The 12349-nt window shown below is 40.7% G+C and overlaps 1 long non-coding RNA gene and 1 other non-coding gene across 2 annotated transcripts in view; one reads left to right on the top strand and one right to left on the bottom strand.

Annotated features, from left to right (window-relative positions):
- Positions 1-12349, top strand: part of LOC129481253 (uncharacterized) — a 94659-nt gene that overhangs the window by 49085 nt on the left and 33225 nt on the right. The window lies entirely within an intron of this gene.
- LOC129481404 (U6 spliceosomal RNA) lies at positions 7052-7153 on the bottom strand. The gene has a single exon (XR_008657407.1). It is a non-coding gene; the product is annotated as a U6 spliceosomal RNA (small nuclear RNA).

Consider the following 12349-nt stretch of genomic DNA (forward strand, 5'->3'; position numbering starts at 1 on the left):
ACACATATAATTATATGTATCATATACAATACAAATATATAAAAATATACATTATCATATAATTTCAAAAACTATTATAAATATGTGATTGCAGAAATACAGAAAGCTATATTTAGATATATAAAAGTTTTCTTATTTGGGGCAAAAGGTGGAGACATGTCCTCCTCTCTTACCACGATAGGTAAAGGTGGATAGATAATTCTTGCCCCTTCTCTCTGGCAAAAGCACGGGCATGTGGCCTGACTCAACCAATCAGATGTTCCTGCCACATACTTGAGGGACTTGAGGGAACGACGTGCTTAACTATTCTTCCTTCTTTGTTTTGAACAAGGGCACATCACACTGTCTTCATGGAAATTATTTTCCTCTTAGGTTGTAATAGGGGTATTTCTTTTGCAGCTCTAAATCCAACTAGTCAACTTGTGAACATCTCTAGGTGAAGCTTCAGAGAAGTCTTTCTGACATGTCAGCTGTATTTCTGCAAAAATGTGGTGATATTTCTGTCAAGATTAGTTTTATGGTGTATTTAAGCCAACTCAGTTTCTCTCTATTTTCACTGCCTGGCAAATGAGAAGCCCTACAGGTTTCTTTTTGTTTGTTTTTCACACACAACGGCTTAGGGGAGTGGTCAGCAGTATGTTTACCACAAAGAATTTCATTTCTAACTTTTGCTCCCTACAGAATCTGTGTGGATTGAAAGGTTTTTCATCTATTAAAGGCTTTACGAAGTAGTAATAAATTTGCTTTTCCATATTTTGTTACTTTTCTCCTACTCCTCACTGTGGAATATGTAGGCTAATTCTAGGGGAATGCACACAGCTTTGACATGGGTTAGTGGGAATTTGAAATTTTGGCAGGCGTGGCAAATTTGAATTTTGTTGGACATTTGGAATTGCCAGTCCTGGCTCAGTTGGTTTACTTTAATAATATTTATTTTGACAGACAGTGTGTTAGGTGTTGAGGACACAGAAATTAGTAAGCTATGCTTTTCTCTCCAAGAAGTCATAATCTGGGAAGGGAGACATATACACGAAAAGACATATCCAATATGGTGTGGCGGTGTTGGGAATAAGTGGGTGTAAGAGGAGAGGGCTCTCTACTCGTTTCCTAGGGCTGCTGTATCACATCACTACAAACCAAGTAGCAGAAATGTATGCTCTCATAGTTTTGGAGACTGGAAGTTCAAAATCAAGGTGTCAACGGGGCCACCTTCCCCCTGAAATCTCTAGGGAAGCATCCTTCCTCCATCTTCTAGCCTCTGGTAGCTGCTGAGAATCTCTGGCATTCTTTGGCCTGTAGATGCATCACTCCGATCTCCACCTTCATCTTCATATGGCTTTCTCTTCTGTGTGTGTCCAAATTTCCCCTTCCTTATAAGGACACCAGTCATACTGAATTTAGTACCCACCCTAATCCAGTATGATCTCATTTTAACTTGATTCGGTCTGAAAGTACTCATTTCCAAATAAGGTCACCTCCACAGTTTCCCAGTAGACATTAATTTTGGGGTGGGTGGGGGGACTATTCAAAGCAGTATAGGGCATTGAGTTCAGATGAGGGCAAGTCAGAAAGATGATCAAAGGATGTTTCCTAGAAAAGAAGATGGTAGCTGAGCTGTATCCTGAAGGATAAACGAACGTTAAAAGAGAAATAAGATGGTTCATCACCCAAACATGTGTGATACACGTAAAGGAGGCTAAAAATACCTTCTACACACAAAATTTTGTGTCACTTATTTTAGTTAACAGTAGGTTCAGTCTCAAACATTTACTTTGTCTTTTTCCTGTGGCAAAGTCTCCATTGCGGCTCTAATCCAGGCAATCCTACTGTAGTCTCAGCTGTGAAATATTTAGAGTCCATGTGCTAAATATATATCACATTAACACTTCCTGGTGCCAAAATCTCTCTGTAATCCCAGCCCCTCTGTCCTGATTCTAACTGTGAACATGGAACACCTGTAGACCTCTTATTTTTCTCTAATTTTGGGTCTGGGACTACTTTTGCTCATAGAAAAGTATAAAGGATCACTGTATTAGGATCAGAACTGACTTCATTTATTCAGTCAAGTCATTCATTAATTCCATAAACTTTTTTGAGTATTAACTATGTGTAAACCACTGTACTAGGTGTGAGGCAATTAAGAAGATGAATACAATGTAAGTCTTGTCCTCGAAAAGTCTGTAGTCTAGGCTGGGCGCAGTGGCTCACACCTGTGATCCCAGTGCTTTGGAAGGCTGAAGCAGGAGGATCACTTGAGCCCAGCCAGGAGTTCAAGGCTGCAGTGAGCTATGATCATGCCACTGCACTCCAGCCTGAGCAACATGGCAAGACCCTGTCTCTCAATTTAAAAAATAAAGTCTGCAGTCTAATAAGGGAAAGCAAACCAAGTAATATACGTGATAGACCGTAAAATCCATAGCAAAGGAGACGATGTTGACCTTGTTTATTGCTCTATCCCACACATAGTTCAACTTCTGGCTCACAATAATTACTCAAGAAATAGTTACTGAATTAATAAAAAGGTTTAAACATTATTGGGCAGGAAGAAATATTTCGGATCTTAAATTCCCTGACAGCTGCACTCTGGGAACTTGCCTGCCTAGGTCTCTAAAATGTACTTATTTTTCAGGCCTTTGATTCATTCTCAGCTTTGAAATTTAATATTTAATCTTGTTGGGATCTCTGCTGCCTTGCCTTATTTCTGCTGGAAAGAAGATCCTCATCTATATTTTAGGTTTAGAGTGAAGACGTGCAACTTCCTAGGAGCAACCATGTCTCTGATGTGCCTCTTAGAGCTTCCTGCTAATGGCTTGAGTGAGAGTCACTGCTGGGGCAAATACATTCGGGATCATGTGATGGAACAGATGATACAAGACCTTTCTCTTTTCTTCAAACTACTACACCTGCTTCCCATCTAGTTCTCATCTCATGGAACTCACGAGATATCTGAAGTCATCACCTAACGTTCAAACTTAGTGTTCTGAGGAGTCCTGTATAGCAGATGGGATAGGAATTTGAAGAGCATGTCTCCATGTTTTTCTATCCATTTGTCTTAGTCTGTTTTCTGATGATATAATAGAATACCACAGACTGAGTAATTTGTAAAGAACAGAAGTTTACTTGGCTCACAGTTCTAGAGGCTGGAAAATCCAATATCAAAGGGCCTCATATGGTGAGGGCCTTCTTGCTTTGTCATATCATCGTGGAAGGGCAAGTGAGGACGTGGGACAAAGAGAAATGGGGTCTGAACTTTATCCTTTGATCAGGAGCCCACTCCTGAGGTAATTAACATACTGGCATTAATCTACTCATGAGGTCACGGTCCTCACAACCTAATCACCTCTTAAGGGCCCCATCTCCCAATCCGTTACATAGGTAATTAAATTTCAACATGAGTTTTAGAGGGGACATTCAAACCATAGCACCATTCAGTATTTATCTTTCAGTGCAATGCTTGGGGCATAATAGTGCACATTTGAAGTATGAGGTTAGGAAAGTACCTAAAAGTGGTAGTTTTGAGGATAACAAGAAGTAGACACAGATTCCTTTCTAGTTAACTCAAGGATTTTCTATTCTCTTTAATGCATATCCTCCTGACTGGAGTGAGGCTTCTAGTTTTACCTCCTACCATGAATGCTTTCTGGGTCTTATAAGATCGGTGTAAGACATTCTAATACGTGGAAAGGAGAGAAAAATACCACAGAATAGAAAGGAAATGATACGAGACTTGTATCAACAAAGCTGGACAACAAAGATAAAATTTGTACATTTTTATCTAGAATGAGCCCTTCTATTATGCAATGATTAAGGTTAAAGAAGACATAAGAAAGCCTGAGGGAAAACAGGGCCTGTAATACTGTAATAGTGTCCATGAACAGAAAGATGCCAAACTACCCCTTGGCATGCTGCTTACCTGCCTGTCAATAGAAAACACTAAAACACAAGGAAGCTAAGTCAAAACAGACCAGCATTCTGTGTAGGTGTCTCATGAAACATTTTAGGGGAGAATTTGTATACTTTGAAAATATTATCGCTTTGCCTTTATTGATCACTTTTCTTCGGAATTTTTTTCTTCAAGAGAAGGGGTCTTGCTGTGTTGTCCAGGCTGGTCTCCTTGCCTTTATTGATCACTTTCTGTTCTGAATTCTTTTCCTTTTAAGAGAAGGGGTCTTGTTATGTTTCTAGGTTGCTCTTGAACTCCTGAGCTCAAACAGTCCTCCACCTCAGCCTTCTGAATACCTGGGACTATAGGCTTGCATCACTGTACTTGAATTCCTCTTCATTTTTACGGCACTTGCAATCTTTGACACATAGTTTATATGTTCAGGACCGTGTCATATATACTGTTAGCTTTATCTCAACATTTCAAGGGCAAAGAGCTTGTTTTGTGTGTGTGTGTGTGTGTGTGTTTGTGTGTATTTGAGATGGAGTTTCACTGTCGTCACCCAGGCTGGAGTGCAATGGTGCCATCTCGACTCACTGCAAACTCTGCCTTCCAGTTTCAAGAGATTCTACTGTCTCAACCTCTGAAGTAGCTGGGTACAGGTGCCCGCCACCACACCTGGCTAATTTTTGTATTTTTAGTAGTGATGAGATTTCACCATGTTGGCCAGGCTGGTCTCAAACTCCTGACCTCTGGTGATTCGCCCGCCTCGGCCTCCCAAAGTGCTGGGATTACAGGCGTGAGCCACTGCTCCCGGCCAAGAGCTTGTTTTCTTTAGAACCACTCTATCTTGTAGTAGTCATTGTGGTTGACTTGTCATCATCTATTCTTCCCTGGATATAATTCTGTACACCAATGGTCGGCAAACATTTTCCATAAAGGACATAGTGCATATTTAGGCTTTGCAGGCACATGATCTCTGTTACAACCATTGTACTGTGCAGTTGCATAAGAAAGCAGCCACAGACAATATATAAATGAATGAGCATGGCTGTGTTACAATAAAACTTTATTTACAACAACAGGCTGTGGGCCGGCTTTGGCTTTTGGTTGTAGCTTTCTGATTTCTGGTTTCAATCAATGCTGGTCATACTATTTCCCTCAACAGTGACTTGGTCAAAATGACATGTACATGTGACCCAACCTTAGTCAAGGAAACACGAAGGAAATCTAATGGGGACCTCTGGGAAAGGTTTCCTTAATTCTAAAGAGACACAGTTAGAGCCTCTCCCTTGTTTTCCTCTGGATCTTGATGTGGTGGGAGCAGGCATTGTGCCACCTACCTGAGGCAGGACAACAGGCTGAGAGAATCGCCGAGAAGAGAAAGACCTTGACCTACATGACCTGGAGCCCACTCTGTTCTGGTCTCCAAACTATGGAAATTAATAAATGTCCTTCTGTGTAAGTCATTTAGTCTTTTTTTTACTTCCAAGAAAGCATAATAATTGATACTGTTGTATTCCTGAAAGAAGATGTTAAAATGATACCAAAATGATATAAGTTGAGTTTGGCTTCTCTATGGGGAAAAGTAATATGCTTTGAATTACATTTCTGATAAAGAATACAGTGCCCAACTTTTAACCAAAATGATAAAAAAATGCCATGTCAAATCAGCTACATTTATATAAAGTTTTTATAGTACATATAAATTGATGAATTGAGCAATATAATTAGCTACTCCAAACTGAAATTAATATGTATATGTATATTATATGAAGTTCTTACCTTACATCTTCATAATTTCTACATTGTTTTACTACAGAAAATATAGAAAATACTCATGCAAGGCTGGGCGCGATGGCTCACGCCTGTAATCCCAGCACTTTGTGAGGCCGGGACAGGTGGATCACAAGGTCAGGAGTTCAAGACGAGCCTGGCCCAAGTGGTGAAACCCCACTTCTACTAAATATACAAAAATTATCCGAGTGTGGTGGCAGGCACCTGTAATCCCAGCTACTTGGGAGGCTGAGGCAGGAGAATCGCTTGAACCCGGGAGGTGGAGGTTGCGGTGAGCCGATATCGTGCCACTGCACTCCAGCCTGGGTGACAGAGTAAGACTCCGTCTCAAAAAAAAAAAAAAAAAAGAAAAGAAAAGAAAAGAAAATACTCATGCAAGTCACTGAATCCATTAGGATTTTTAGGGGGCATTTTCACAGGACTCTTTAAGGAGACTCTTTTTTTTTGAGATGGAGTCTTGCTCTGTCTTCTAGGCCAGAGTGCAGTGGCGGGATCTCAGCTCACTGCAACCTCCACTTCCTGGGTTCAGGTGATTCTCCTGCCTCAGCCTCCTGAGTAGCTGGGACTACAGGTGCATGCCACCACGCCTGGTTAATTTTTGTATTTTTAGTAGAGACGAGGTTTCACCATGTTGGCCAGGCTGGTCTCAAACTCCTGACCTTGTGATCTACCAACTTCAGCCTCCCAAAGTGCTGGGATTACAGGCATGAGCCACTGCACCTGGCCTTTAAGGAGACTTTTAAGATTTGGGTTCACATGATAAGTTCTTGAGACATCATTCAGTGCCCCTCCCACTTTTAATGAAAACACTTCCAGGTATATTTATTTGTTCATTTTTTTAAAACTACAAAAATCATAAAGGATCAAGTGATACAGAAGTATAAGGTAATGGTTTCCCTTTTGTATCCCTGAAGATGCTAATATTCATTTATTTTCTTTATGATGACCCTGCTTCCAACATAAGCATTAAGTTTCAGAGGGTCTATAAGGTCAAAACCATTTTTGTGATAATACTAAGACATTATGTATTTGCCTTTTTCATTTGGTTGATGTTTGTATTGATGGTGCAAAAGCAATGCTGGTTAAAACTGCTGACACTTTAGCATGAAACAAGGCAGTGACACCTAACTCTACTAATAGTCATTGCATTCTTTGATGCCATGCACTCACGGCAGGGAAAAGCCAATTTTAATGAAGAATGGTCTTGAAAGAATCAATAAAATTATTACTATTATTAAATCTCAACCTTAAATATATATATGTTTTGGTTTTGGAGGAGGAGTTGGGGGTAGGATTTGAAGCCAGAAGTTTTCTCAGTTAGGCATGTTACCTCACTCAGTTTCCATACCCATAAACATTAGAAAAGGAAAGCGAAATATAGAACTCTGCACAAATTTGCATGTCATCTTTGTGCAGGGGGCCTGCTTATCTGTGTCATTCCAATTTTAGTATAAGTGCTGCAGAAGCAAGCACGGTGTACATGTTTTTAATATTCTGTGATACAAAATGAGAAGCACATATAAAGTACTTCTGGTGTGTACCAAAGCAAGAGAGTTGTTAGATGGATAAGAACTTTTGTACTTATTTGTGTTATGAGCTTAACAAGCCTCATTCTTTTCATAGACTGCCATCTTTACTTGAAAGAATGACTGAGGGACTATGGTTAATTTGGATTGAATTTTGGCAGATATTTTCTCTAAAATGAACCATGTGAGACAGTCACTTCAAGGAATGTTGCCAGTGATAAAATCTCGAGTTTACAAGTGAAAATATGAATTTTAGAAAATTTTTATCTGCCACTGTGAGCTTCATAGCTTCTGTCTTAGGCAGTTCAGGCTGCCATAACAAATTTCCATAGGTCAGGTGGCTTAACAACAAACATTTATTTCTCACAGTGCTGGAGGCTGGAAGTCTATGATCAGGGTGTTAGCATGGCAGGGTTTTTGATGAGGGCTCTCTTCCTGATTTATAGACAGCCACCTTCTTGCTGTGTCCTCACATGGTGAAAAGAGGGCTAGCTAGCTTTCTGATCTCTTCCTATAATGCCACTAATCCCATTTATGAGAGTTCCACCTCATATCCTAACTATCTCCCAAAGACCCCACCTCCAAATACCATCAACTGGGATTAGGATTTGAACATGTGAATTTCAGGAAGACACAAACATTCAGTCCATTGCAGCTTCCCAATACTTAGAGACATTTCAGATGAGATCAGTGGTATTGTTATTAATGATTGTGATTGTAATATGTCAACATTTGTGCAAGATGGATCGATGGATTTTAATGAAACAGGAACACAAAGTTCACTGATTTGTTTTCAGATATCGCATTGTAAATAAGGATTAACAAACTACCACATAACAAATTGTGGTGCATATCAAAGAAGAATAGCTTCAATTATCTGAACAAGACAATCAGGATCTGGCCAGGCATGGTGGCTCACTTTTAGTTTTCAATTTTAGTATAAGTGCTGCTGAAGTGAGCACAGTGTACATGTTTTTAATATTCTGTGACACAAAATGAGAAGCACATACAACGTACTTCTGCTGTGTACCAAAGCATGACAGTTGTCAGGAGGATAAGAACTTTTGTAGTTATTTGTGTTAATCTCTGTAATCCTAGCACTTTGGGAGGCCGAGGCAGGCGAATCACCTGAGGTCAGGAGTTAGAGAACAGCCTGGCCAATATGGTAAAACTCTGTGTCTACTAAAAATACAAAATTAGCTGGGCGTGGTGGCGTGCACCTGCAATCCCATCTACTCAGGAGGCTGGGGCAGGAGAATCACTTGAACCAGGGAAGCAGATGTTCCAGTGAGCCAAGATCGTGCCACTGCACTCTAGCCTGGGCAACAAGAGGGAAACTCTGTCTCAAAAAACAAACAAACAAACAACCATCAGGATGGTGGGTCACCTTATCCTACAGTGACCCAACTTGTAATAATGCAACTTCTCTTCATTTTAGTTTGCTCTGGCTTCTCTAGCCAAGTCTATAAACCCAAGGCCAACTGGAGTTGGAATGAGGCATCTGCTGGCCTGGCCATCTGCCATGCTCTTGAGCATCTTTGTGCTACAGACAAACAAACCAGAACAAAGGGATTCACTGCAGAGAGACAGTGCTTCAATCCTATGACATGGCTATCATTGTCCCATGAAGGCCTTAGGATCCTGGATTACCCATCCTCTCTTGTTGAAGAAGGATTGCTTTTCAGTTTAAGTCATTACTTCTGTTTTGCTCTAGTACTTACAGAAAGAGAACTGACAAGCCTGAAATGACCCTTCTGTGAACAAGGTTTTACGCCAGGATTTGAAATACCGGAAAAGTTGTGTCCCTAGAAAAGTAACTCTAGCCTTAACATCAGCAAAATGAGGATTTATTTTTATTTTTATTTATTTTTGCATTCAGAGAGGAATGATGATGTCATCCATGTCCTTACACACATCTTAATTTGTGGATTTTTTCTTACTTAACTCTCTTAATTGGATGAAAGTATGCAGCTGATGATTTATGGATCTCTAGTTGTGCCAGGCATCTTTTTAAATATGCACAGCTGCTCTGCAGTAGTTTAACTTGGCAGATAGTATTAAACCATTGAGTTGTGTCATTTATTTGTATATGCATACAATAGCCTCCTTGTACAGGTTCTTCCAAAATCTCTACAGGAATGGTTTAGGACCATGCGTTTAAGGAGTCTCAGAAAGTATTCTTTTGAAAGATTTTCAATTTCCAGAATAATGAACGAGATAGCATTTTGCGACGTTGCTAAGTTCCCAAGGGAATCACAGAGACAGGCTGAAGTGGAGAAGCTAACAGAGTGAGAGGTCTCTAGTATACATTTGGGAACTCCAATTTCAGTGGTCGTTTAGGCAATGTAGGACATGTTACTGCTGACAACACTCTCACTTTCACTATAACACATCTCAGGGAAGCAGCTGAAAGAGGTGGGTGATCTAATACATGCTGTTGCGGGCATAAATAACTTGAGAAGCTCTGTTGACAATAAAAGTCTGGCATTCACAGTAGTGAACAATGTTATTTTCAAATTCAAAGGACCCTGAGATTTGTCGCTGTCATCCTTTGTAGTCAAGGATGATACTGTTGACACTGCGGCTATCCCTGTATGCAAGTGTGGCTGAAAATACCCGAATGTGACAGATGATAAGGCCTTTCTGCAGAGCATACATGATAAATCTTTTTTTTTTTTTGGTTTGTATCTCTTGGTCTCCCAGGGCATAGCTGGCCTTGTCAAAAAGTCATCGTGTCTCTGTCTGCAGCAGAACCTGCTGCTCTGGCACTGGCCTCTTGGCTCTTGCATTCCAAAAACATGGCTTGAATAGCTAGAATGTCTCTCTCCTGAACTTTTATGAAGATTACACCTCCTACCTGATCTGCTTACTATCTCCTATGCCAAAGCAAGCCAGGCACGTGCCACACCTCCTTCCCATGCTGTGACTTCTGTGAGAATTATGTTGAGGTGGGCTGTATTTCTCAATAGCTTTGTTCACTGGTGATTTTATTCTGCCATTTGACATTTTTGAGTGTTCTCAACTGGAAAGATCTTAGGTGCTGAGATAGTTCCTCCTGCACACCCCTTCTCAGTTTTGCCTGACTTAGGAATAGGAATAGGAAAAGCAGAGGAGCTGAGATATGCCTCTCCTGTAGGTGGAATAGTCGGACATTACACAGTTTGTTGAGGAAAAACAACTGTTTAAACTGATTAAAAAATTGTTTCCATATCAGCCTGGTATTAGGCTGTTTTCACACTGCTATAAAGACATACCTAAGACTGGGTGATTTATAAAGGAAAGAGGTTTAATTGACTCACAGTTCTGCATAGCTGGGGAGGCCTCAGGAAACTTACAGTCATCGTGAAAAGTGAAGGGGAAGCAGGCACCTCTTCACTGGGTGGCAGGGAAGAAAGCAAGCACAGGGGAAATTGCCACTTATAAAACCATCAGATCTCATGAGAACTTGCTCACTATCATGAGTAAACCATGAGGGAAACCGCCCCCATGATCCAGTCACCTCCCACCAGGTCTTTCCCTTGACATTACAATTCCAGATGAGATTTGGGTGGAGACACAGAGCCAAATCATATCAAGACTGTACTCCAGATTTTTTTTAAAGCTGAAATTCCCCAAAAGCTCATCTCTGGAGCCTGATCCTGGGTGTTCCTGAGTCATTGCAAATATCTTAGAGAGCCTTTCTGTGCTAGTGGCTCAGATGACTCGTATTGGGCAGTGATTAGATAACAGCACAGGGCAGCACCGGGATCTCATGCTGATAGCAAGCACTACTAGCAGTTGGTTACTTTGCCTCTTTGGCTTTTGACACGTGGGTTCAGGATGGGGATTATGAAGGCTATTAAAAGGGCTCCTTGACTGTCCCTTAGTCTTAAAACCTCCTGCAGGAGGAACTGCAGATTCTCTCAGATTCTCAGATAGGGAAACCCAAAAAACCTTACTAGCGATTTAACCTTTGAGTAAATTGCCTTATCAGCTCTTCTTTGAGAAGACCCTCAACTAAGAGTAGTTCCACGCATAACAAAGCTGTGATGAGGTTAGCTGAGACATAAGAGGGATGGGAAGCGAGACCCAGTCTGGGTCACTGGGCCTCCCCAGAGGGGAAAGGCCTGACCCAGGGCATCCACGAGCAGCGAAGGGATACTCAGTGTCCAAGAAAGAACACCCAACCAGGAGAGAGAAGGGGGACCTGAAAGTAGGAGAGGGGAGGAGCTAAAGACATACTTTGCCCACATCACAAGTTTGCCTCTCTTTGGTTTGAGGTTATCCAATATAGTCCTATGTGACATAATTTTTGAAGCTGTTTCCCCAAGGAATGTCTCTCAATCAACTTTAAGCTCTCTTTGGTCCTCCAAGGACACTGGAAATCAGGCACAGATTCCTTAAGATCCAGTGTATGTATCAACAGCCTCTGATCTCCTAGTTATCCTGTTTTTTTGAGAAGAGCTAAGAGGAAAGGGAATAAGAGTAAGCCAGCATCTAGTATGAGGAATGCTTTTTTATTACTATAATATAGATAAGGAAACTGAAGTTTAGTTATTGAACCAGGAGCACCTAAGAGATAAGAAGCAAAGCTGAAATTGAAACTGAGATCCATCTGCTGAGGTGAGCAGCTCTGCAAGTTAGCTCCATTCAGAAAGCTGCCTGAATTTTATTCCTCCTCTTCTGTCACAGAGCTTTAGGGTTATTCTCAAAAGTTCTGACTATACCAAGAATATAGCATGTTCTCCTCATGAAGTTCAAGAGACCATTAACTAAAGAATGGACCTCAACTCTATCTCTAATGGCCTACTAAAATAGTAAAGAATAGTATTGCTACAGTGGTACCATTTTATTATATTAATTAATTAATTAATTAATTATTTTTGAGACAGAGTCTTGCTTTGTCACCCAGGCTGGAGTGCAGTGGCTCGACCTCAGCTCACTGTAATCTCCACCTTCCAGGTTCAAGCAATTCTTGTGCTTTTAAATACTACCTCTGTCCATTGGCTTTTTTGAAGGTATCATGCAAAATTTGCTTACTTGGTTTGTTGAGTCAAAAGTAATACCCTTAACCTCCACTATGTGTGTTGAACAAGAGGTCAGAAGGAAATAGTTTCTGAGGTAGCTCTTGCAAGAAGATCTTAATAAGTTTGGGTTGATAGGC

The sequence above is a fragment of the Symphalangus syndactylus genome, chromosome 4, assembly GCF_028878055.3.
Source record: "Symphalangus syndactylus isolate Jambi chromosome 4, NHGRI_mSymSyn1-v2.1_pri, whole genome shotgun sequence".
NCBI lineage: Eukaryota > Metazoa > Chordata > Mammalia > Primates > Hylobatidae > Symphalangus > Symphalangus syndactylus.